At 38.9% G+C, this 26,797-nt stretch overlaps 1 protein-coding gene across 1 annotated transcript in view; it reads right to left on the minus strand.

Moving 5' to 3' along the window:
* The window catches only part of ajap1 (adherens junctions associated protein 1), a 51,042-nt gene that overhangs the window by 21,716 nt on the left and 2,529 nt on the right, over positions 1 to 26,797 (minus strand). The gene's annotated exons all lie outside the window — the stretch shown is intronic.

Here is a 26,797-nt window from a genome sequence, read left to right on the forward strand (position 1 = left end):
GCAAAGTGATTCTTCAATAACAACATAAAGGTCAGACGCAGGGTAAACGTTGCAGAACATGGGAAAGATTCTGGAGTTGCTCTTTTCACTCTCAACTGTAACAAGCAGGGAGGGCGAAGCTGCAGATTCACATCAACCCAGTGACGATAACAACAACACACAAGGTCAGTCCTCGTTTAACTGATCATCATCATCATTTTCAGCATTATCTCCTCCAAAACACAAAGTCATCTGATTCCCAAAAGGGAAATCTGGTCGTGCAGAGAAACATCTAAGGAGGTTTAGTGTAACAATAATAGGAATGCACAAGTGAGCTTCACATATAACAGGTCTGTTTCGGCGTGTACATGCTGTTATTTTCAGTCGTAGATTCCTTCGCTCCTCTCTGCTGCTTTGGGCACTGTGAACTCCCGCTGGGTCCTGCTTTAATATGCACCACTGTGCACTTTGACTCGCAGGTGTCTCCGTAGTTTGCGGCTGGATTATAAAATCGAATCACTGAAGTTTGATGTTGTATTTTAGCTTTGTTGAGGTTGAGTACTGCTTACAATATGATATCTAGTGACATTAACTTTTACTTACCTTGCCCTCTTATACAGAACAGTGAATTACTATGTCTGTGTCTTTTTACATGCTTTATTGTCTTTTCAAGACTTAAATGTTATTGCATTTTAGTTATATAATTTACCTTATTTTACTTGCTCTCTGTAAAATGTCCGTGAGAATATGTTAATGTTTTCACTGACTGTTGATGCCGATAACGCATCTGGAAAAAAATTACGTGAGGAATCAAGTTATGCTAGCTTTGGGGAGAAGTTAGCAGGTTACTTCCTAGTGCAGCAGCTCAATGCCCGGTGAACTCAAAAACCTACTTCTAGTCAGAGAGGAGAGGAGCTGGAGCAGACAGTTTAATACAAGGCAGCTTTTCTTTATCATTTGTTGTCAGAATGAACAGTGATCGCCTATAAGGCGAGGTGTCATGGCAGTCTTTTCATGACAACAAAAATGAAGGGCCTTATTGTTTCACATTTGTGAACACTGCGGAAAAAGCCACGGTGACAAACTTGGGTGAAGTTAAATGAAGAAGTTATGAACAAGGGCGCAAATTAAAAGTGTGGATCACGGTGCAATATTTTAAGATGAGGCATGATGACTACGTTGCAGAAAGCTTCACTTATATCACATGTGCGTACATTTTTTTCATATTTTATGATGTCCAAAAATATATTTTGTCCCTAAGTAAACTTCACCTCTAGACAACATTAACTGCATGGCAAGGTGACAGACAAGCTGGCTGTTCGGGCTTGCACCCCATAGCAGACTGATTCTACAGACAACCTTCAGGAGCCCCTGGGACAAAGCTACACATTGAATCCTAAGGGAGGAACCTCATTATGGGCAGCTTTCATCTCTGCTGTCCTTGGCCAATTTAAACCCATACGGAGGACTTTTGTGGAGAAGTAATGATGGGTGGGAAAGTTTGAACGGGTCTGTCAACAGTCAGAAGCAGCATTAGACATCTTTTGATCATATAATCATAAAGTCTCTATCATGTTTCTATTACAGTTGTCCAAATAATCAACACTCAGCTACTAATCGATACAAAAACTACTACCGGATTAGATACTCATTTGCAACAGTCTCAATACAGACAGTACCATCTTTGCCTCCTCCAGTTGACACACAACTTTACCTTAAGCCATTTAACTATTATGCGACAGCCACATAAGCCATGGTTTATTATTCAATTCGGTTCAATGTAATTCAATTTTATTTATCTAGCGCCAAATCACAACAACAGTAAGGTAATAATACATACAGAGAAAACCCCAACATTCATATGACCCCCTATGAGCAAGCACTTTGGTGACAGTGGGAAGGAAAAACTCCCTTTTAACTGGGAGAAACCTCCAGCAGAAGCAGGCTCAGGGAGGGGCGGCCATCTGCTGCGACCGGTTGGGGTGAGAGAAGATGTGTTTATAGGATAAAAGACATGCTGTGGAAGATGCGAGAGATCAATAACAAGTATGATTCAATGCAGAGAGGTCTATTAACACATGTTGAGTGAGAAAGGTGACTGAAAATGAAATACTCAGTGCATCACAGGAATCCCCCTGCAGCCTACACTTATTGCAGCATAACTAAAGGAGGATTTAGGGTCACCTGATCCTGCCCCAACTATATGCTTTAGCAAAAAGGAAAGTTTTAACCCTAATCTTAACAGTAGAGATAGTGTCTGTCTCCTGAATCCAAAACCATTATCAAAACAGTGTCTAGCTAAATCCAATAATAACAAAGTGACATTAATGTGGGAGCTAGGCAGTGCTTGTTGAATAGTATAACACAGTTATTTATACTTTAAGTGTTAAGGTTCCCTTTAAGTCCCAGATCAAAGCAGAGAAAAGTCTACTAACAGCTTGACAGAAACAGTGGCAGCCTACCTCACCAACTGCATTTGATAAGCAATGAAAATAGGGTGCTAAGTCACCAGCAGAAAAAAAGAATGAACTGGGATGTAGATAAATACATTTGCACATAACAATATTGTTTTAATCTATTTCTGCCTAACTCTTAATTTTCTACCCACTGATGGAAAATGGTATTGAGTATTTGTTGAGTGCAAAGTTCTAGTATCATGATGACCCTACTAACTATACTACGGTGACATTTGATGAGACAAACTAAACTTTTTAAGGTTGTATCTACAATTGCTTTGATCATAAACAATGCTTCTTACAAGCACATGTACACAAATAGGCCAAAATAAGTACAGCGTGCCAAGAGCCTTGCTAAATCATTTCTACTCACTAAGAATACCAATTTTCAAAAGCAAATTAAATGTATATTTCACAGGCGACGGTACATATGTCAGTCCCCATACATTTAATCTCCGCCTGACCCTCTGCATAGATTGTTGCCTCGAATGTAAAAAACAAGAAGAGAAAATGTGGTTTTTGGATTTGAGCTATAAACAAGGTTCAAAGCGCTTCAGTGGCATAAAAACATATTAAAAGATAAAACTGTTGCTGCCTGGCAGTAATATTATAACACTGCTTGTCACTTGAGGTGAGCTTCACACTTTTTGAACTTGTTCAATTATAATTCAAAGGTAATCCAGCATGCTAACTAGAGACCTTTACAATTATTATGTAGACAGGCTGCCCATGAAGAGTGACAACAGGCTTTTATTATCACCAGCGTTCCATTTTTTAAGGTGTGAGAGACCAGCCGACCACTAACTGATAAATAATTTAGAGTGACATCTTAATTGAGCTGTAAATGCTGACTGATGTGGTCAGGAAAGAGCTGTGACAAGGTCATTTGATTTTTGACAGTTAAAAATATGGATAATAATTTGTCTTGTGAGTGTTTTGGCCTTGACCTCAGACTGAGATCTTGGCACCTGCTCAACCTGCACACTTCAGGTGAGTAAATTTTAACACTCCAATCCAAATTATGGCAATACTTGATAAGGAAAATGGCTGTCAGGAATATTATTATTTTACGGCAGGGAAAAATGCAGTGTAAACATTTTTTGACCATGTTTGTTTGCTGTACCTCAAACATGATCAGAACAATGTAAGCAAAAATAACCCTGAGGAGAGATGCCTACAAAAGGCAGCAGAGAGGACTTTTATGATCTCAGTCACGCAAGTCTCTGATATGATTGAGTAAGATGGAAGTGTTGTTCTTTTTTGCCAGCGGTACATAAGTGAATAACAACCACAGACAACAAATACTGAGCTCATGCTGTGTATTGAACTTCATTCATTAGGGAGTGGTAGGTAACTTTTGTATGTTATTCATTGTCAACTGAACATTGAGAGCACAGATGCAAACATTATTCCTAAAATAAAAGGAACTTCTTTCTGTGCCTGCACCATCTTTAGTATCACAGCTGTGGCTCAGGCGCTAGAGCGGGTCATCTGCTAATCATTAGGCTGGCAGTTCGATCCTTAGCTCCTCCAGCCTGCATGTTTAAGTATTCTTGGATAAGATACTAAACCCCGAGTTGTCCAGTAGGTTCGCTTAATCATTCTTAATTACTTTGAAAAAAGAGGAGAGCATTATGTATTACCAAAATGCTTTGAACCATAAGGAGGAGCACCTATAAGAAGTCAACTATAGGCTGATTAACTTCATTGTGGACTTCAAGGTTTATGTTTTATTAGCCTATTTTGACTAAACTGTCTGATCAATATTAAGAAGCAAAACCATAACTTTTTAAAAAAGTCACGGCCAGTGTTTTATATAAAGTAGCTATAATGAGAGATCTTTAAAAAATACTGTTATTACTGCTCTAAAATTTATCTAAAATTAAGCAGTGTTCATAAACTTGATTCACTAACATGCTGATGTATTTTCACTTGCCTTTCATTCACATACCTTCTACACCGTGAAGCAATGTGTTGATATTGGTGTTGAATTAGACAGAAAAGGAAAAAAAAGTTACAGCAAGAACAACACATGCTACAGATAAATTTCCTTCAACCGATGTTTTCTAAGAACAGCACTTGCATAATTTCAGAATTGCTAATACTCTTTGACATCCTGCATAATGAAAATATAATCTACAAGTATACCGCACAGATGGCAGAATAATTGCAGTTTTCACAGCATGAACATACCAGATTGCTTTCTGGTTGGATTGTGTGTCTGGTGTCCTATTTTATGAGCACATGCTCTATCATACTGTCAATGCTAACTTCAGAATATAGGTAAGCCTTGCTGATATGGCAGGAAATCCCTTTAGTAGAGCTTGTGACATCTAATGACTCTCTAATGAGTTTCTCGGGCCCCTTCTTACATGCAGTCTTTGCACAAGAAGGAGTATCTCATGCACATGTTTACTGGAGACTTGGTGAAGTTAACCGAAAGCCAATTTAAATGCATTATTCAGGCATCATTCAGTGACCCTACAGGATACTTTTTCGTCCTGAATCTCAGTATGCCAGGCCCATTTTTGAACCCAGACATACAGGGAATGAAATTGCTTTGTGAAGTTACGGACCAATCCGTTAATTAGCATGTCTGCTGGCCTGGAGGACTCAGGTTTGAAGGTCAGCGAAAGACTTGCTGGAATGATGATTTTAACCAAGACTTGACAGACAGCAGATGAAAGAGGTACCTTGGGATTCTGTTCGCAGACATATCAGGCAAAACAAAATTGCTGTGCATAGCACGTAGACACATTCCAGGAGTTTCTACCATTATATTACACATAAAGCACAATATGTTTTGTAAACAACATATTTGCTGCTATCCTTCACTGCTTCTTGTACCTTATCAATCCAGCAACCGTGGTTCTTGCTATATGTGTGGACTCTAATTACACTAAAATGCAAGAAATGGAAGGAACGTGTGTGTGTGTGTGTGTGTGTGTGTGTGTGTGTGTGTGTGTGTGTGTGTGTGTGTGTGTGTGCGTGTCAAGCCTCTGTCATCCTTAACCAAACTCAAGTGATGTAGGATTTCAACAGAAACTCTGTGATGTAACAGTGTATGTAAGATGTGATATTTTGGAGCAATATATTTAGATTACCAAATATGAAAAAGCGCTGGAGGAAGGTTCACCAAGCTTGACTTCTCACTCTGCTCGTTGCCAGTTTAAGCCGTACTATATTCAGTAAATCTACTTCCAACTTATTCTGCAGCTTTTTACAAATGCCACAGTCGGGGGGGTGGTGTGTGTGTGTGTGTGTGTGTGTGTGTGTGTGTGTGTGTGTGTGTGTGTGTGTGTGTGTGTGAGGGGGGGATTACTCTTTGACAGGCACGCCAAATTAAACACATGATCTATAAGGACAAAATCACAGTCAGCCACAAATATATTATTAGTAAACCATACATAAGCTTCCAATGTGCAAATGCCAAAAAGGTCATCCGAAATCTAACAATAAATGTCAAAGTGAAGACTTTGCCAGCAGAATTTCAGCACACAGCGTGACTGTCTCACTAACACTGGAACTAAAATGAATTTTTCGTTATTCTTTTCCGATTTTCTGTCACTTTCTTCTTCAAAAGCCAATGCAGTGCTGTTGCGCAAAACAGGAAAACATTACAGAGAGTAATCCATAGCGTACAGCACTTAATACCATTTACCTGTCCTTGAAACTGGAAACCTCGCTTAACCAACATAATACCATCAAAAGACCAAAATGAATGAAGAGTAGCCTTTGAAGTCTGTGAAAAAGATTCACGGCATAATCCTGAATCAAATGCTTGAGCAAAGGGTGTGAGTGGTTAATAAAAAAAGACCATTCATACAGGCCATTATGCCTCGCAGACACAGCGTCTGCATCCTATATGTCAGATTGTTGACATGAAAAGTGGACTGCTGTGGTGTGTGCTTGACCACTGGTTTTCCCGCCTATTGTTTTTTACTCTTTCATGGTCTGTGAACTCAGGCAGAGCAGCGCTTGCGGATTCTTGCTTTCAGCAGCACAGAGACTATGGCACTCTAAAGTAATTACATTTCCTTTCCTCTTATACAAGCATATGTTATGTGGGCTTAGCTGAAGCATCATATAGAGATGCTTAAGCAGGTCTGTGTTAAACTGAATTTATGCAAATGTTAGATTTATCATGCTGTTTAAAATTCTGTTACACTCTCTGCACCAGTAGTCTGCATTACCAACACTGAAAATGCTTCAAAGATCATGAAATGGTGTAGTATATGTACCGTATATATGTATATACAGTGGCTTGCAAAAGTATTCGGCCCCCTCGAACTTTTCCACATTTTGTCACATTACAGCCACAAACATGAATCAATTTTATTGGAATTCCACGTGAAAGACCAATACAAAGTGGTGTACACGTGAGAAGTGGAACGAAAATCATACATGATTCCAAACATTTTTTACAAATAAATAACTGCAAAGTGGGGTGTGCGTAATTATTCAGCCCCCTTAGTCAATACTTTGTAGAACCACATTTTGCTGCAATTACAGCTGCCAGTCTTTTAGGGTATGTCTCTACCAGCTTTGCACATCTAGAGACTGAAATTCTTGCCCATTCTTCTTTGCAAACCAGCTCCAGCTCAGTCAGATTAGATGGACAGCGTTTGTGAACAGCAGTTTTCAGATCTTGCCACAGATTCTCGATTGGATTTAGATCTGGACTTTGACTGGGCCATTCTAACACATGGATATGTTTTGTTTTAAACCATTCCATTGTTGCCCTGGCTTTATGTTTAGGGTCGTTGTCCTGCTGGAAGGTGAACCTCCGCCCCAGTCTCAAGTCTTTTGCAGACTCCAAGAGGTTTTCTTCCAAGATTGCCCTGTATTTGGCTCCATCCATTTTCCCATCAACTCTGACCAGCTTCCCTGTCCCTGCTGAAGAGAAGCCCCCCAAGAGCATGATGCTGCCACCACCATATTTGACAGTGGGGATGATGTGTTCAGAGTGATGTGCAGTGTTAGTTTTCCGCCACACATAGTGTTTTGCATTTTGGCCAAAAATTTCCATTTTGGTCTCATCTGACCAGAGCACCTTCTTCCACATGTTTGCTGTGTCCCCCACATGGCTTGTGGCAAACTGTAAACGGGACTTCTTAAGGTTTTCTGTTAACAATGGCTTTCTTCTTGCCACTCTTCCATAAAGGCCAACTTTGTGCAGTGCACGACTAATAGTTGTCCTATGGACAGATTCCCCCACCTGAGGTGCAGATCTCTGCAGCTCGTCCAGAGTCACCATGGGCCTCTTGGCTGCATTTCTGATCAGCGCTCTCCTTGTTGGGCCTGTGAGTTTAGGTGGACGGCCTTGTCTCGGTAGGTTTACAGTTGTGCCATACTCCTTCCATTTCTGAATGATCGCTTGAACAGTGCTCCGTGGGATGTTCAAGGCTTGGGAAATCTTTTTGTAGCCTAAGCCTGCTTTAAATTTCTCAATAACTTTATCCCTGACCTGTGTGGTGTGTTCTTTGGACTTCGTGGTGTTGTTGCTCCCAATATTCTCTTAGACAACCTCTGAGGCCGTCACAGAGCAGCTGTATTTGTACTGACATTAGATTACACACAGGTGCACTCTATTTAGTCATTAGTACTCATCAGGCAATGTCTATGGGCAACTGACTGCACTCAGACCAAAGGGGGCTGAATAATTACGCACACCCCACTTTGCAGTTATTTATTTGTAAAAAATGTTCGGAATCACGTATGATTTTCATTCCACTTCTCACGTGTACACCACTTTGTATTGGTCTTTCACGTGGAATTCCAATAAAATTGATTCATGTTTGTGGCTGTAATGTGACAAAATGTGGAAAAGTTCAAGGGGGCCGAATACTTTTGCAAGCCACTGTATATATTAAAAACACTTAGCTTAATTCTTTGGTTTATAAGCATCTCAATCCAAAGTCACACTTTCAAATTCCATCAATGGTAAAAAAAAACATAAAAACCAAAAAAAACCCGAAATATATTTAATTTGCACCAACTCACAGGCTTATTTCAAACGTCAGGTTAGTTGCATATTTTGTTTTTTCTGTCGACTCACTTGAATTGGCACAAGACAAACTTTTCCCACTAAGAGGTGAGACCCTAGACTACCATGACCTGGATGAATGAGAACCCACACAGGCACTAATAACCAACTCAGCTGATAAAAACAGTATAAACTGGGTGGAAAGCAAATCTGAAAGCTTAATAATTGAACTGGTACATTATTAAAATTTTAATAGACGTGTGCACATAATGAGGTCAATAAATACATAAATGATGGAAGGAGCTTGCATTTTTAGAGGGTTTTTTTATAACATTAAACTGTAAGTCAGTCTGTGCATCATCATTATCTTCTTCATATTTGCAGTATTATTTTGTCAAATTCTTTTAAGGATTTCAATGCAATGCCAGATTTGCTGTATTAAATATGTCAAACGACCACAATCTAAATAAATAATCTAATCGTGACAGTCAGCATCGTGACGGTTTTTGGGCCGGTTACAACCACCATTTTATCCGAGTGAAGAGGAAACTCATCACATCCTTACGGCTTGCAACATGTCAAGCATCTTGAAAAAGGAGAGCAGTGCCCGGTGCCTGATGATTCCGCTCTTTCCCTAGAAAAGATCAAAGTAGTTGAGTGCTGTGTAGGCTATTATGCGCAGCAATTCTGCAAACCATTTGCCAGTGGGACACGGATAAGCAAAGAAACAAAGGGCAGGAAACAGCATCTGTGAATGAGGCCAACTTTAAAGGCTCTTCTGAAGCCTTTTTATAATGCTTCACAGAGCCTCGATGTTTTAGTAATCAGAAGAAGTCAAGCTTAACAGAGAGTGATAAAACAGTTAAGAATACATTAAAGTGATACTACACACAGACTATTTTAAAAAGTCTAAATTTAGAGGAAAATTTCTTCCTTATAGTGTACTTAAATTATCGTCATGAGAGTACAAGGGCCTAGTAAAGGATTATCTGACTCTTTGAACTCATCCTTTTCACCCTGTTAGACCCAGTAAAACAAAACTATTATCTCTGAAGCTAATCAGATATTGCACCTAATTGTCTCTACGCACTATCTCTGGCCCATTTCTTGGTTCATCATCACACTGTGATCACTTGTGCGAAGTAGGTCTTAATTAGAACTTGTTGGGAGTTTGCAGATCTGAGGCCTCAGCAGATGGGCTTCCCACCTGAGGGAGGTGAAAAAGGCATGCCTTCTTCAATCCCTTCAACCTGGATCCCCAGGCTGCCATCCATAGAAATTTGATCAGCATGGTCTTGACAGCCCTGCCACTGAGTACACATAATTTTCTTGGCTGGCCATTGAAAGGTGCCTTATTGAAGGTGACTCCACCTCTGCTGAAAATCTGGGTGGAATGGCAGACGCTATATGCCAGACAAGATTTAGACTGAACCAGTGGTTTCCTTTCCTTTTTTATAACCTCTCAGTGGGGCTTTGCATGCCCCAGGAAAAGTGCTCCAATTCAGCCTTTTGTGAACAATCTCAAGAGTACAAAAAGTAACTGGTGTTATACAGGGTAGCATGAGCAATTTATAGAGTATTTACACGTTGAACTATGGTATTCATGTGTCTCCCACACACTTCTAAAAACAGCACCTGTAAATACACACACACACACACACACACACACATATACACATATATATATATATATATATATATATATATACACTGGGGAAAAGGTTCACCAGCTACAGTTCAGAAAGTTTCACAATGCAGTGGGTGGTTTTCCCTGGTTGGACCAAGCAGGCGCAGCAAGAGGTTAAAATGAGACTATGAGCATAAACTGGAGGACAACATCTCAGCATCATACTTGTTTTTAACTAACTTGACTTTTCTTTTTTCACATTGTTCCCCGAGACAGAACCCTTTGGCTGGGCAGAGGGATTCGGGGTAGTAGTGGAGGTTGTGTGTGCCTTTTTTTTATTGGTTTCTTTAAAAAAAAACATAAAAATAATGTTTGTAGAGAGCAGAAGCTGTAACAGAAAATCAATAAAGTATACCTAATATCGCTGAATAAGGTATTCAGTACCATTAGCTCAAGGATTTTAGGGAGATTATATTGCACTTAAGGTTGTGGTCATCTTCAGTAATCTCAAATTGTCTGATTATGGATCTGTAACACACAAAAATTTTTAAAAAAGTAGCGGGCAGAGAAACTAGAATAAATGTCAGCAGAACGCAGCAGAGTCCTACATACAGCTACAGTGAAACATGTAAACACTGCACATAAATTTGGTAATAACATACAATAAGATATATTTTCAATCTTGTTAAGTCAGCAGCCTCCTCTGCTGACTTTCCCGACCACTGTATCTTGGTCAAAGACTTTGATTTTTGTACTTTTATTGTGCTTTCTGGTCTCAGCATGGTACAGTAGAACTACACACTGGCAGTTTGACCCTTGGGGACAAATATAATAGTAAAGTATCTGATGAATACTGAAGTTGAGCTGTACATAAACACCCAACTATCATCACTCCGAGGATACGCCACACCTTCAAGTTTTCAGCTTGTAACACAATTTCGTATTTGATAGTATTTATCAAGATGATATCCATCTGTTTTCTTCTATGAACCTGAGTGGTGTGGCTGGAGCCTATCCCAGTTGTCATAGGGTACATCCTGAACAGGTCACCGATCTACTGCAGCGCTATCATAAAGCCAATCACACACCTTCACATCATGCCAGCTAAGAATCACCAATTAATGTAACATGCATGTTTTGGGAGGAAGCCAGAATACCCAGAGTGAAGCCAAGTAGAGAACATGGAAACTGCACACAGAAAGGCCCAAGCTGGCAAGCAAATTTGAACCCAGGACTGCTGTGAGGTGATGGTGCTACCCACCACAACAACATGCTGCACCATGGGGAAACTGGCAACGTTTAATCATTTGTGTATCATCGTATCACGTCTCATTTTTGTTTCCATGGCTAAGTTTTTGATCGCAATTTGTATTCAGTTATGGATATCCACAAACATTTGCTTCTCAGTTGTAGTTTATATCTCTTATGTAAAGACATCATTTTGCCATAAATGTTTTCTTGTTAAGCCTTATTTTAAAAAAATTCAATATTACCTCAAATGAATCTGTGGAATACGCAAAGTAATATAACAACTTCGTTTAACTAAGGAGCTTGTAAAGAAAAGGTATTTAAGTCCTACTGAGAGCTTTCCATTAAGAGGGTCATTGACCAACGATTGATTGTGTGCCTCAACACATGAGCCAAGGTGTGGAAAAGGGTGTGGGTCATTATCACCAGAGTTTTCAGGTGAAACTATTATGAGACCTTGCCTCACTATATCATGAGACCTACTGAGCTCAACTGAACGCATGTGAGTGGGTGTTAAGGCCCTGGAAAGGGATCTCAAAACTGGATTGTAGGTGACATCTGTCATAGGCCATTTCCAACTGTTAAATATTTTCTTTGGTGAAAAGGTTTTTGTTTTTTTTTTGCCTTGAGCTAAAACATTTACATAAAAAGGCACCTCTTTATCCATGATTTATGCTTTGTGTTAAACTGCTGTATTCTAACCACTTTCAGATACTTCAGCTTCTAGGCTAAAGCAAACAATAGAACTGAGCATAACAGCACAATGCAGATTAGTCAGCATGTCAAGTTTGTAGACTGTGTTTACACTGATCGCTTATTCGGGTTTCGATGGAGGTCCCTAAGGGTTTCCTGTTTACATTAAATGTATCAACAAAAAGGAGGTATTTGTTGACACATTTATTATTCATGGTCATATACTCATTCTCCCAACACTGTTATAATAGCTACTGTAATGTTTGCAGAGTAACACCAGGTTATTATCAGTCAGTGAATTAATATCTTATGTCTGTGCAATTAACTTTTTCCCTTAGAAGCATTAATTCTGGTATTGAGTCCTTTAACATTATTTATAACCAAGTTGTCTGAAAAACATTACACGGTCATGGCTTTTTGCAAAAGCCTGCAGGGGATTTGTGGATGGTTCATATCTTAAAAGTCATACACTTTGGGGCAACTATTAAGTCGCTCCAGTGGCTATGTTGCTAGATTGAACAACTTTAAAGGATTATGGATTGAGAACACACCAAAGACAGTGGGATGCTTGTGAGCGCTCATACAGTCTGTTTCCAGTCATTCAACCTTCCCCAATTCGACCAGCCCCAAGCACAGCATGTCCACACGAGAGAGAAGATTCTTAAAATAGAGATGGGAGTATATGGAGTATGCATTTGAATTACCCTAAGAGAGTGACAGAGATGGAGAAAGAAAGGAGAGAACAGGGAAGGAGCTGTGTGGTAGTCTTACCCCTCTGGGGGTAAAAACTCTCTGATAACATCCAGGCCACAGAACAAGGACGACTTACTCTAAGGGCAATGCACATAGGTTTGCAGACTGGATGCACTGGCAAAGCTAGCTGCATTTGACTGCTGTATCAGATTACAACAGGGCCTTATTTACTTGCAAACTGAATATTGATAAATTCTAGATTTACATGAACATGTTATTGGCATATTGGCATTGCATTGTGGCTCAGTTAACCTAAAATCTTTATGTGGTAATTAGAATTGGTTGTTATTATTGTTTTGGTCACTGCTGACCTCACAACACAATATCACTATCTTGGTAGTGAACTTAACTTGTCTATAGTCACCAAACATCAAACAATCCTTTGCCACAGAGATCACTGGCCAGGTAGGACTGATAGAAATGTATAACATAAAATGTATCATGCACTGTCACATTATGCTAACAGACCTCCAGTTTCAGTAGTAGTAATAAGAGGATTAATGTCATTTTAGCCTCACAATAAAAACCACAAGTGGATGAAGCCCTGGGGAGCTAAAGTGCTGCTTAATCTCCCCAAAGACTCAATTCTGACCTCTAGAACATGAAAAACAATGCCGACACACATTAAATAACTCCATCACTCTCACACTGGGAATTGACGTGCTTTCCTACAGAAAACACAAATTTACAATGAATGGAAATGACTGACCCCTCTAGGATTAGCGAGGTAAAACATGTCTTTTTTTTTTAGCTGCAGCGCACTGAGAAACAAGGGCACAATAACATTCCCTATTTGCCCTTCCCAGTTCCATTAATTCCAGCATGTAGCTTTAAAAGAGTCTGACCCAGAATAATCACTGTGTTCAAGAGGAGGTCAGCAGAGATGTCCTGTGCAGCTGAAACCGCCTCAAGTTGGGAGGCTCAAAACAACTGGCTCTCTCTGTAAAACAAAGGCGCTACTGGAGAAGACACCACACATGATCAAAACAAACTTACAAATATTTTTAGTGTTGTATTTCAGAATTTCTCACAGTTTTACTGAAGAATCAAACATAAAGTCCAATCATTAGGAGTATAATCCGACAACAATGAGGGGGGAGTCATCATGGAAAGCTTGCTAAGATAAGATGATAAAAAAAATCAAGCAAAGTTTTTTTAAACTTGAAACTGTGAAATTTTATCCACATGAATGCCAGGACCAAAGGTTTGGCAGCATCGCACTCTGGGGTATTTACTTTAATATTTATCAATATGATCAATGTTATACACTTCCCCTGTCAAGGTGAGATTTTTAAGGGAGATACAAGATAAGAAATTACAGCTGACAATGACATATTCTGACGTTGGGGTATGAAACATGAATGTCTGGCTGCTCTCACGGCACTCGTCCAAGAATAAATAATATTTCAAAGTTGGGAGGCTTACAGAGTTAATCTTACAATCAAAGTTTGCTGATTCAAAGTCAACAGGCTCCGTTGACACAAACTGCAATTTTACCATGCAGAGCACTGGATTGCTGGACCACCACTGTGTGATCAGAAAATAAGAAAAATAAGCTAATCACTTGAGGCAGCAGTTGACCTGCAAATGCAGCATTCTCCGAGGTAAAATTACTGTGTTGACAAAGTCCAGTGACTTTAGAAGGCGATTACACCGATTGTGAAATGGTCATCTGACGGCAAGGCAGAAAAATGTTTTACAGCCTGTTTTAAATATAGCCTAAGCCTAATCTAATATTGATTTCTGTAAGTGGGTGGCTAAAATACACGCTTACATCAATACCTTGCTTTATCTCCATATCTGTTTGAGGGCATGCCAACAGTAGGTAATATTCTGACTATGGATAAGTACCTTATACAATCCCACTTCAAGAAAGCAAAGGAAGTTTGGAGTGGAAACAGTTTAGTCAGCTAAGCTTTTATTTTTTCTAAACCCTACAATCAAATTTATAAAATGTTTCCTGTTAGCTGTAAGTTTCCTGAAAATTCCAAATGCTCCAGGAAGACAATCTGACAGGGTTAAAACACATCCTGTGATAATTTTTTTTGGCTCATTTTAGACAGATTAATAAAAGTGCATGAAAGATTTAACATGTTGCTTTGACTTATAACCAGACATACAGTTGGCTTTTTATGTAGAACTTGAATCAAATCCTGCTCTCTCCCAGCAGAAGACCCAGAGCAGACAGGCTCACATCAGCAGCAGGTGGAAGATAAAAGGAAAGGTTGAATGATTACAAAGCCAGTTTCATGTAAAATTATGAACCTTTTTAAATTTTGTTTTGATCCATGTGTGTAATAAAGAGGCTCTCAAACCTTCATATTCCCCACTGATAAAATTAAGCTTCTAATGTTTGAGGCTTTTTTGAATCATTGGTGGAACTGCCGAAGCACTACTAGTGGTGAGTAAAAAATGAAGGCATAATATTGCCGTATTTTGCGTGGTGAGATTTTATTGATAAAAGGACACCAAATATCGATATTTTATTCAATGCAATAAAATACAACAAACAAGAGGCCTCGTCTCATGCATCACCATCCTGAGATAATGTTTGCTGAGAAAACTTGCATTAAGTCAACTCAACGGAAAATCCATCCGACAGTGGACACGCTTAGCTTGATGAAGTTGGACCGACTGCAATCAGCCTCAGAGAGCTTGTTGACAATTTACAAATAATTGTTGTCTAATTTATAAATCCACAGATTGGCAACACATAAACATCAGTATGAATGAGTCTTTGTCTATGAGCAAAACTTACAGGAATCAATTCAACTGGCTGTCACATCGCTGTATTCTGGTTATATTCCTATAGAACAGGAAGGTTGTTGAGCACAAATGTGGTAGTTAAATGTGAATTTCTGTAGATTGCAACAGATATGTGACTTTTGATGGTTTATCACGGTTAACTGGTGTATTATTGGAAAAAGATTGCATGTAAGTTCCAATTATACCCCATTCAGTTGCAAACTGACTCCAACTTAAGGCAACATTTCTGACAGGTTTAAGTAATAGTGTTAGTAGCCTGTCAAACTGGAGTGAAATAACATCAGTTTATTAGTGGATAAAACAGACACTGACCAAGTTTAACTATGAGGACAAAATTTGCAGTTTAGAAAAGCTAATAAATCTAAATGAATGTTATTGCAATACTATATATAGAATATTGGAAAATGTTAAAATTGGTATAATGTGGTATCTTGCCAAGTATTGTGATAATTTTATACCATGGGGTGTCAGGTGATTCTCACTTTTAGTTGCTACCAACTTGACTCTTCACACATTTACAATATATTTGTGCTACGATGATTGTCCATACCTGGATTTTAAAGTAAAATATCTTAACAGACCTGGTATCATAAATAATAACAAATGTTCTGTTTTGGCTATTTTTTGGTAAATAACCATGTCAACTAGTGATTATTGACAAGTGACTACAAATACAGTAGATCATGATTAAAAACAGTTGTTTCCATGTATGTGTATAAGCAAGTCAAAAACAGAAACAGAAATTTGTATTTTAAATAGATATTATAGATACTAGCTTGATAAAGCTTGGACTAAAAGATGTTTAATACGAGGTCTTGGACGTTATGCAAGTTGACACCCATCTGCGCACAGACTGCACAAGTGTCTGTCGTTGCAGCTGTGTAGTGGTCATTGTTTGTAGCTGCTTCTGATGAACATGTCAACCCAGCATGTCCTAGGCATGTTCAATAGCAGACATAAATAAAAGCTGGCCAAGGAAGTGTCTGGATATGCTTGGGATCCAGAAAGCCCTGCTGTGTACTCTGGCAGTGTAGCAACAAGCAGTCTTCTGTTGAAATAGCTGAAAGGTGGACTGCTGCTGCAAGAATGCCACAAGTTCAGGTTAGAACACCTGATCTCAGTACCTCTGTCCAGTCAGATTTCCACCAAGTTCAGTAAGATCAGAGATGGTGCTTTTATTGCTAGTTTGAGGCATGCCAACATCCAAGCCTTGGTCAATCTCAGTCAGTCATGGTATGACGGCACTGATGATGATAATATTGTGCATATAGTAGTACTAGTTTATATTCAGAGACTGCTGGTTAGAAAATGTGGCGGTGTAGAAATGAGTTCATCTGTGTTTGGTAAACAAATCAACAATTTTACAATGGACTAAACTTGATCAGCTGTAACCAAAAACTACTCACAGAATATGTTTGGGTTTGAAATGATGATTAAAATGATGTACAGAGAAATCGACTGCAAACAAAGATTAAAAATGTATTTCATGCATCAAAACTTGCTTTTATTTTTCAAAACTTGCTTCTATTTTTTACATACTTTACTGTATGTATGCAACTCTTTCTGTGATAAACTGTGTTGTAGTGGTATCACACTATCAATGATACAATGATATTCCCTAGCACACAGAACAAGGCCAAATTTGTCTGACAGCAAAGGCCATGTGTCAGCCTCCATTGATGTTTAGTAAAGAAGTCACTTCAACCAAACACAGTACTTTGCAAAACATTCAATTCAATTCAGTTCAATATAATTTTTTTTATACAAAATCACAATAACAGTCAATTAAGACACTTTATTTTGTAAGGTGGAGACACTACAATGCAGGAACACCGAAGTGGAAAAAACAAACTTGGCTCACCACTACAAACAAACCATCAAGTACACGTGTGACCCGAGCTTTAACAAATGACTCGATTGGACGACGCCGGAACATCTGCCAGTTGTGTGAAAGGTAAAGGAAAATTACTGATGTGGTTTCATGGTGGTAAAACAGGACTTTAAGCAGCTGGTTAAAAAGCTCAACATCCCAGACTCCCGAAGAGTTAAAAGGTAAAGTTTCTTTAGCTATTGTTAAACTAAAGTGATAAGCATTTATGTTTTACTTTTACATAACATTTCCTTGGCTACTTTTGTGGCTTTCCTGTGTTGCTATATATACTCCTATGTCACTAGTAATGCAATATAATCTGCTCCTGCTGACAACTGAAGGCACAAGATTCTCACTTTGAATCAGTTAGTGTGTCATAAACGAGCTCATTTGAAAAGAATGGTGGAAAATACACTTCAGTATTTTTTTTCTGTATCATCATAAATATCGTTATCACAAAATTCCTTGAAATATTGTAATATCATTTTGAGAAAATCATGCCCAACCTCTACTGTGTACTGTGAGCAAATAGACTCAAGATCTAGAATATATAAAAGCAGACGTTTTATGTGCATGAATAAATCTGATGCAGACTAAATGTATTCAGACAGGTTTAATTTCAAACTGCTGCTTCATCATCTGTGTGCGTGTGGGGTGGGAAGCAGATGATAGGGCTGCAGACCTTTGGGACATTTAGGTTATAGAACAAAAGTGAGGCTGTTTTTTTGCACAGCGCTCACACAGTGCACAACTCTCAGGGGGACTGAGGGAATATGTGGGAGCTTCACCGCAACAAGGTCCAGAAACACACTTACTCAAATACACTCTCTGACCACTCTGCTGCCCTTAATACACCTGTCTCTCAGGCTTTCTTTCTCCTCTCACACTGTTTTCTCCACACAATGGAGAAAACACACGATTCTGGGTGGAATCAAACTAGCTCTGCCTTTAAAAAAAAAAAAAGAAAAAAAAGAATGAAATCTGCTGTTCTTTATTTATGGTAGAAATAACACCACCTTTGTTCCCCCCCCAGCTATTTGCTTTCATCCTCCTATCCATTTACATGAAGAGCTGACCTATCGTACAGACTACTCAGTTAATGTGCTTTTGCTACTGATCACACAAAGACTGCTTTCTGGCAATAAGCCTGGTCACTGCTTTTAAATCTGCATCTGTTATTTTAATAAGCACATACTGGTGTGTTGTTCAGCCCACCATGTTAGTCCAGACTCAGTTTCCTTTATAACTGTTTGATGGACTAAGATAAAGGTTTGGATGAATTTGACTTACATCTCATTTAACCAGTATTGTAGCTTGCTTATCTGTCAGTTAAATCTACCACATTCTATAAGTAAAATAAGCAGTCTCTATCAATTCAAAATCTACTATTATGAGGGCATCATTAGTAAAAATGTGAAGCCATTAACAGCTAAAATATTTATGTCATATCACTGCAACTAGCGGTTACTCGTAGCCACAGTATTCTATGAGCCTACCCTGATCTCACCTCAGTACACTGATCACTTAAACCTGACAGGCAGATCAGAGCTAGAGTCGGGTGTAATCTACTGCCCTTTTCAGACATGGGTTACTTTAATACAGCTGATACTATAATATTGCAGGCTTCATCAGTCTGTGAAAGTCTGTGAAAGTGGGCTTTCTTTTATGTTAATGTTGCTCATGACAGATAAGATGGAGAGAGCTACAGTACATGCATGATTGGTCAGTACATGTGTGCTCCAATAAATGATTTTTTTTTCTTACTAAAAAAATGGCAGAAGAATATGTTTCCCAGACAGATAGTTTATAATCTTAATAGTATTTAATGCTATTCCAAAACAACTTTATCAAACTGAGAAACTATGAGCACATGCAGCACACGTTACATGCCCTGTGCATGCCTGCTCTTTAGTGCAAGTGCAAGTATTCAAACTTATTGTGTTTAAAGTAATGCATGCAGTATAGTTACTACAAGAGGTGGGACCTTGTTTTTAACTGCAAATTATGTCCTTAAAATTAAACCATATCAATGTCTGTTTTATCCAATAAGAAAAGGTTATCAAATCCCTTCAGAATTTTTTGTTATGTCTTTTTCGTTGCAAAATGACTGTCAAGCACACCAAGACTGTCATTTAAACCTGCCATAGATGTTGCCCTAAGACAGAGTCAGACTGCAATCAGTCTGCAACTGAATGCCAATTAAAGATTGGCAATTACATTCAATCCATTTTTTATTATCCAGCAATTAACTGTAATAAATCAAAATTGCATATCTCTTTCTTTATAGACAGAAATTCACATTTAATTATTACACCTGTGCTCAGCAGAACAGGATGGTTATCCTGTTCTATATGAATATAATATAACCAGTAAACAACCAACTGACAACCAATTGAGTCGAGTTTCCTTGAGTTGTGTTCCCTGACAAAAACTCATTCAGACTGATGGCAACATGTTGGCATCAGAGAGATGAGACCTTGTGTTCATAGTATTTTTAATTTATTTAAGAAATTATTAATATTTAGTGTACAATACTGCAAAATATGCCAATACTATACTGTGTCATCTTTATAGTTACTACATCCGATTTAGTAATACTGCCACCATCGCTTTTATGGACACATGACCAGAGTGCAAGGATGAAGTCGACAAGTTCAGGCGCAGTGTCATCGCTGCAAAGAAGTGCATATCTGAAAGAGCCTAATGTGTCTCCAGGGAGATAATGCCTAAATTGACTGGGATCATCTCTTGAAAAAGAAACAAAAATCTGCAGAACAGTGTGTAATCATGCGTACAGCCTGAAAGAAACACCCAGTTGTCATTTAAGAAAATATACGACCATTTAAAAGGCTGAACTTCTCAGAGAAATGAATGTTATTCATGTGAAAAATATGGCAGGCCTGCTTTTCCAGTTCAATAAACACAATAGACTGCTAATGATAATGCAAATTGAAAATGTCAGAAGGTATACAAAATGCTGAAAGGAGTTCTCTGCAGCTTTGATGAATGGTGCTGCATACAGGATATTTGTGAATTATGAGGCTACACAGTTCGTTCCATTATTCCATTTAAAACTCATTTTAACTGGCACCTGGCCCACAGACCCAGACACAATGGAAACATTTTATGGCACTGAACTTTGAGACACTGTTGAAATAGTGCTTTAGATTTTTATCAAATACAAAAGTTAATTATTTTCTAATAGAAAGCAAAGCCTCATTTACTAAAACTGTCTGCAGGATTTAATATGTGCTAATAGGCAACGTGTCTTAGAGAAAGAATGACAGTCAGCATTATCCATTATCAAACACTAACATTCTCGCAAAGTAAGGCATGCAAAGCATTAGTATGTCTCTAGAGACATCAGCACCTTTCTTATCCACCATAATTCTCACAGACAGTATTACATTGTGGCAACAGCTCAAAATGGACTATTAGCAAAATGCTCTATTGTTATTTTAATCCATTTCTGCTCACTTTTCATTTTTCCCTTTGCTTGGCACTTTTTTTCCCTCCACTATCTCCCAATGTGCAGAGAACTTTTCAGGGAAAAGACTCCAATGGCCTTTTTATTTCTGAGGGAATATTAGTGGGACGGGAGTTTTTGCATCTTTATACATTTAACTACAAGCAATCCTCATAATGAACATCATGTTTTCCGTTTTTATTTTTCATCCCCCAATGTTACACATATTTAACAGTATTTATGTTTAAGTACCATTTCACTCTTAATAACTGTGGTTTATTTGCTGTCAGAGATTTTCTTATTTGTTTTGTTTTTTCATGCCTATAGGTTTGTTTTATTAGATTTTTGCATTTACAGGAAGAGTCATAAATTTTGAACAAAACCTGTTTTTGTAGTTATCGCCCCACACCACACACAAATAATCAAATATAATTGAAGTTCATACTTTCAGCTTTATTTCAGAAAGTTTTACAGCTTCAACATTAACTGGCCAGGAAGTTTCATGGCCAGGTCTAGTCTGTGCTCTCTTGTTATTTCATGACAAAACAATCAGAATGTGTGAAGTCGATTCACAGTGTTGGATGTGTATTTTATAGCTTTTCGCTGTCATTTTAAATATATGCTCCACAAGATGTTAGTCCAAGGGACAGAAGACGTCATGACATTGAAAAACAGAGCACACCTGTCACAGGGACAGCAAAACTTTTAGGAGTGGCAACATTAACAGTCTGATTCATTCTTAAAATATTACAGTGTTTATTTACAACAAGGTGCAAACCTCTGGTTACACTCAAGAACAGGAAGGCCAGGTCAGACTTTGCCAGAAAACATCTAAAAGAGCCTGTGCAACTTCTAAAAACAAAGAAAAATGGAAGAAACCAAGAAAACTGTTTGCCATAATGATGGGAAGAGAAAACTTTGGAAAAGGAAAGAAACAATTCATGATCCTAAACATACCACGTTATCTGTGAAACATGATGGAGGCAATGTGACAGGATGTGGCTGTATGGCTGCCAGGGGTACCGGGGCGCCACTGTTTATTGATGATGTGACTGTTGACAGAAGTAGCAGGAAGAAATGTGAAGTATATATTCTGTTCAGATTTTCGAATGCTTCAAAATTGATTAGATGGTACATAACAGTGCAAATGAAGTTTGTCGAGATAAAGAAAATTAGGACTCTTCAATGGCCAAGTCAGTCAAAGAATCCAAGTAATAAATACAGTCGTTATATGTAAAAATCAGATTAGTTTTTCCAATTAATTTATAGCCTCTTTTTAACTTCAATCACATCTTGATTGTTTGATAGAAAATCCCTTGTTACAGAATTACAGAAATGGTCTAATTTACAAACAAATTATGGCTCTAAATGTATAAAATTAGTATTTCTAATGTATTATAGTTAAAATATTCCACATATAAATGTTATAAATTAATATGTGGAATAAAAATCAACACCCACAATAACAGTTGTATTATTTAGTCATTTATTTTGAAGACATAAGTGCAGAAACATGAAAGAAGAGCATCACGTTTTTCATATAAATGTGATTAGATGTGACTGGAGAGGGTGGGTAAAATTTTATGTTGCACTTGATTTTTGCAGCACTAGCTACCTGCTGTAGCGCTAATCACTAATTGTGTGGTGGAACAGACAGAACAGCAAGACTGCGTATGTGCACACAGGAGGAGAGAAGGCAGAGACAGAGAGACACTGGGAAGTGGAATATGGAAGTAAAATGTAACTATAACAGAAGGGGAGAATTGATTTACAGTTGGATTCATATGATAGCTTAGCCTACCTTAATTAGTTGACCTGTGTATTTATGTACTGCACATTTTCTAACCCTCCCGTTCAGCTTTACACCACATACTTAAACTGACAATCAGACCATGGTTGTTGGTCGTTGTTTGCATTTCAATTGCAGAAGCATTTGCATTTCATCAAGAAGACCTGAGGGGGTTCATCCTCTGTCCACTTAAAGGAAGAGCCGTGATACCCTGAGTCTGTATTTGCAGCCTGTTGAATATGCAATCACGCCTTTGTTGGAAAGTGAAAAGGGCTGTGTGCTCAAGCTCTCAGCTCTCACACTAAGTGATGGGGCAAATATAACCCAGCATGTATACACACACTCGCACTCACACACACTAACATACCTACATGGAAATGGCTCTGTATTGGCAAGCACAATTGCCAAGATACACAGGAACCAAATCGCTTATTCCCACTACGTTGTGTTTCTAATTTGTTGACTGTGGTGGCTAAATCCTCCTCAATGCCACTCTAACCAAGTAACATGCCTCTAGTATCAAATGAATGTGATTAGCTTTGAGACTTGCCAGATGTTTACAATCCCCGCTGACATATCCCACTGATCAGCAATAAAAGAAAAAAGGCATATCACTCAAGTTGTCTGCTTTGATGCAGGTTATGCAAACAATTTCCCTTCCACAGTGGCCCGGCTTTCATCTTGACTCTGAGGAAACTAAATGTTTTGTCCTTTTTCCAAATTACCAGAAATACAGAGCGACCCTCCTTAGTTACTGATAGTGAACATACAGTACCTTTCCATGTTATCTGTAATACATGAGAGCTTTGTTCCAGAATATCTTGAACATCAAATTGAAAGGTCAGAAACATTGGTAGGAAGATACTGATCATCTGTGTAGAAACATGAACTTCTGTTATGACCTTTTACTTTGGATGATGCCCGAATGCCTCAGTGCATCCCTTATTTCCCCACTCTACTTCTAAAATAAATCCTAGCTCTTCTCATCATAAATCAAAATGTACTGTTTATGATTATCTCTAGATGCTTGCTGTGTTTATATTTATTTATTTAGCTATTTTATTTTTAGGGATCTCAGCGGCATGTGTTTGCATTGCTCGTAAAAATGCAGGCTCCGAGGTGTAGGAGTTAAGCTGTCCTCAGTAGATATCCAGTATTAGGGAGATAAATACCACAGTTGGCTTTCCAAAGAGTTCCAGAGATTTATGGATTGCCTCGGTGCAGCAGGCCTCTGGGAGGCAAATATTGTATGAAATCTTCCAAATGTTTTGGTAGTGTGCAACGCACACACACACACACACACACAAAAAGATATGCACACAAATAAGACTCCATCCATGCCTGAAAGGCTGAGCTGCAGCAGCTGCTACTATGGCCGTAGTGTAAGAAACATTGCTGCATTGCTGAGGTCAGAACATAATTCATCGAGGAAAACAAACAAAAGAGAAAATGGGTGGGGCAGAGTGTGTATATGTGTGTAAATGGGGGGTCTAAGGCGCAACAGCCAAGAGTGTTGCATCATCCCATTAATTACTCCCACTGCACAATGTCCTGCAGTAGAGTGTACATGACCCACATGCTCAGAAAGATAAGCAGGGCTGTAAAGAAACATGGTGGAAAAAGGAAATAACAGGACAATGCTTCGGTCATATCAGCCCTTTACTGTCTTTAAGTCTTGTTTGTCTCTTGTGACAAACTTGACAGCAAATACCACTAAGTAGCTAAACACAAAATAAAGCAGGTGGCAGTTTGGGGTTTTGGTGGAGGAGGAGGAGTAGAAAATGGCCCTCTGAGAGGCACCCCAGTGCCTGGAGAAGGCCAGTTAGTGGGAAGGGCCATGACGGATAAGTCTGATCCTTTGTAGAGGCAGTATTGATCCAGCAAAAGCTCACTACATGAATCAAGTATGAGTTCTGTGCTGTTAGTTCCTTTACTTTGTGGATGGTTGTGCTCCAGTGCGATAGAAACACGCACACTTTTTTCATGTAGCACAAAGCGGACAAGCCGGTGATTAAACACAATCAGGCTGAAGGTTGCTGCCAATAAAGTTAGAACACGGACTATAAATTCATGAGATCTGAATATGGAGGTTTTATTCTGAGGTTTACTGTCATTTGGCGGTCTACAGCCGGTTCCACAAAGCAAAACACTTATTCTGATTGCTATTGATTTTTTTTTTTTTTTTTTTTGATCACCAGCGCATAAATTCAAGTATTTTAAGTGTTCGGTTTTCAAAAAAAAAAAGAAAGAAAAAACTTAATGAGCTAAACTCCAGGCTTCTCATTTCAAGCTTCCGATATGCACTCATGTGTTGCAGTAAGAAATTAAAGCACAGTAGCAGTTACGGTCCCATTCTGCCTTTGACTCCTCTCTGCTAATTGCTATGCCAGTCGGTGACAGGTCGTTCATGTTTCACCCACATCTTCAACAACAGCTAGCCTCTCTCTTGTTCTCTTTCTTTCTCAGAGGTATTTCCAGAAGGTTTAGATGGACAGCGTCCATGCCTTTTTTGTCTTTTATGTCATTAGAAAGGGACAACCTGTACCGGTCCTTCTGGATCTAACAGATTCCTGCTGAGCACAGGGTGCTAATGACACACATGCAGACACACTCTCACATACACACAGACACACACGCCTCCAGAGGATAGGATCTCCAAGAAGCAACACAGCCTATTTCACTGCAAATTAGGTTAATCACGCTCCAGAGAGGCCCAGTTAATAACCCTCATAGAGGCTATTAAGATGGCACCTAAATCATAGGAATATCTGAATATCTGATGGCCCCTAACACAGTAATGCCATGTTTAGCCCTGGAGTTCTTAGTAGGGCTCGCTAAGAGAACCACGGCTTGTCATATAACCAGCTGCAGACTGATGATGCTGTGCAACTTTTTCTCATTGGGGAAGAAAAAAACACCTCACTGCAAACTGTAATACATGAGGAACCCTTCTCATTAAGCCAGTGATATTAATCAGAATTAGACTATTATAACAGTTTTCTTTTTCACACAGGAGTAACTCGCAAAATACCAAAGAAATTATCACCAGGTGTAGCAATATTAGGCAGCTCACAGCTCATTAAAACCACTCTCTTTTCTTTTTTAGTGCATATCTGAATCACTACTGTCAAATTCACTCGATGTATCACTCTTGATCACTCGATGTATGCCTATTGAGCAGAAAAGGCTAAACATACAAAGACACAGCCATCTATGCTTTACAATCCTCCGTCAGGCAAGTGAAACAAGACAAATAAAGCCTTCGTAAAAGGCAACTGGTGTCTCAGTCAGCAACGCTTTTTACTGCCGCAGTGTGCCGAGGCTTGATAGCATCTCCGGTGCCTCAGCTGTACAAGAGCTCGCCATGGGGGACCTGAAACTGTGTGACATCCATGAAAGGCTCAGCCCAGAGATCCCGAGTGTGTGAGAGCCGAATCCCCGCTGGTTAACCCTCGAGTCAGATGCTCTCTGGTTCAAGCTCGTTATAACGCTGCAAATTACCAGCATTTAGCTTTGACTGGAAGATTTCACACATCACAGACAGTGAAGCATGTCGCAGGTCACGAGCGTTCATTGTTATCCATTTACGAGAAAAACTGAATGCACACCAACAAACAGCTGGTTTACAATTTGGGATGGCTACTTTAATAAGAACCAAATTACAATTCATTCCCATGTTATCATCACATCTTTACAGTCTTTTTAGTAAGTCTATAAATAATAGTGATAATCACTAAAGCCCAGCCTTAGCCCACAGGCTGTCTTAATGAGACGGTTTGCCCAGAACGATGAGTAACTACTGTAGTCATCTCTAGAAGCCTTGTTTTTTAAAATTGTATCTGTAACTCTCCATCAGCCCTTTTTTTTCTCCTGGTCTACTGAAGCCAGTGCGGTTGCATTTACGCCCACATATTTACTTTCTGTAGGTGGTTTGTTCTTTGTCTCTTCCAACAGGTACAGTGGCTTTCTCTGTACACATTCAGTTCATCCATCCTTTTTTTTTTCAAACAAAGGAAAACAAATATTTTCACCACCCATACTGCAGGGAAAGAAATCACTCCAATAAAAGCCCCGCCACCAACTGCTGCTATCAATGTCTGATAATCAGCGACAGCATTGCAAAACTTTAGACTGTGGCGGGGTTTCTCATGCACAGAGTAACCG

The sequence above is a fragment of the Simochromis diagramma genome, unplaced genomic scaffold (assembly GCF_900408965.1).
Source record: "Simochromis diagramma unplaced genomic scaffold, fSimDia1.1 OVJJ01000387.1, whole genome shotgun sequence".
Lineage (NCBI taxonomy): Eukaryota > Metazoa > Chordata > Actinopteri > Cichliformes > Cichlidae > Simochromis > Simochromis diagramma.